Here is a 1173-nt window from a genome sequence, read left to right on the forward strand (position 1 = left end):
CCCCATTCTAGTTTGAGTAGTTGTACAACCAATGATTTCAACAATTTAAACTTGTAAAAGTTTCCACCTTCCTCCTCAGGGAGTATCCATTTATTCATTTAATATCGCCTTTATAGTATATTAGTTGCCCGTTGCAAAGCATTTTGCAAAAAAGTGAAGGTTTTTTTAAAGGAGAAAAAGAAGATATCGATCAGATTTTAGCATGAGGCTCGGGCTGTTTTTTGGTGTTGTAGATTCCTGCTTTTCTTTATTTTTTTGTTGCCGGTTATATAGGCTTTCCCATGCCCTTTCTCAAAGTGGCAGTGTCTGCGTTTATTAGACAACTTGAGCAGCTTCAGGGTTGTAAGAAGAAAATGAACGGTCCTTGCTTATTTTGAATCTGAGGGACTTATTTGTATCTCACAAAAAATAAAATTCTATTGCAGGAGATGGCTATAATGTTTCAGTCTCTGGCTCACTGCTTTTCCCAGAAATCTGCCCTATCATAGAATATTTCTTGGAGCATTCTTTACATTGTACAGCACTCCCCGGGTTGTAATTGGTTATAAGTGACATTTGCATTAGTTGGCATCCTGAAAAAGCTTTAGCTGGCTGCAGCGTGAAGGGGAATGGGGTTTTCCTTTAAAAATTAATTTTGCAATTTTTCTCTGGGGACTATGTTTAAGGTTTAAGTAGATGTTGGGATATTTGGTCGGGGATGGAGCTACTCTTTTCGGACTCTTAAGCTGTTCTGCTTCCTTTTAGTATCTATTTCTTTTTCCTCTTTTTGTCTTTTTTTTTTGTATTTATTTTTTTTCTTTATGCTCACACATGTGAGCCGTTTAGTACATAGATGCTGGACAGAAAGTCTCCTATTTGATATAGATATGGAGGAGATCATAACAAATGTTTGCTTCAGACATAGGCGGATCCCTAGGTCAGATATTCCTCTCAGACTGTTCTAATTTTTGATTTTAGTGATGGGGGATAAATTGGCAAGAATAGGTGGATAGATATGTTCTGTTGTACAGAACTACTATATATTGTGTGTATAGCCTCTAGTGATCCCCTCCTACTACTTGATTACGCTAATGTGGAAGAAACTGTAATGCAATTGTATGTTATACTGATTGTGCATCATGTGCTATTTTATTGTCTTATTGTAATTTGGAAAATTAATAAAATACTCAAGAG

General features: G+C 36.2%; 1 protein-coding gene across 1 annotated transcript in view; it reads left to right on the forward strand.

The window, feature by feature from the left end:
* Window positions 1-1173, forward strand: part of AGO4 (argonaute 4, RISC catalytic component) — a 49607-nt gene that overhangs the window by 32569 nt on the left and 15865 nt on the right. The window lies entirely within an intron of this gene.

This window comes from Nanorana parkeri, unplaced genomic scaffold, assembly GCF_000935625.1.
Source record: "Nanorana parkeri isolate BGI_ZX_2015 unplaced genomic scaffold, ASM93562v1 scaffold70, whole genome shotgun sequence".
Taxonomy (NCBI): domain Eukaryota; kingdom Metazoa; phylum Chordata; class Amphibia; order Anura; family Dicroglossidae; genus Nanorana; species Nanorana parkeri.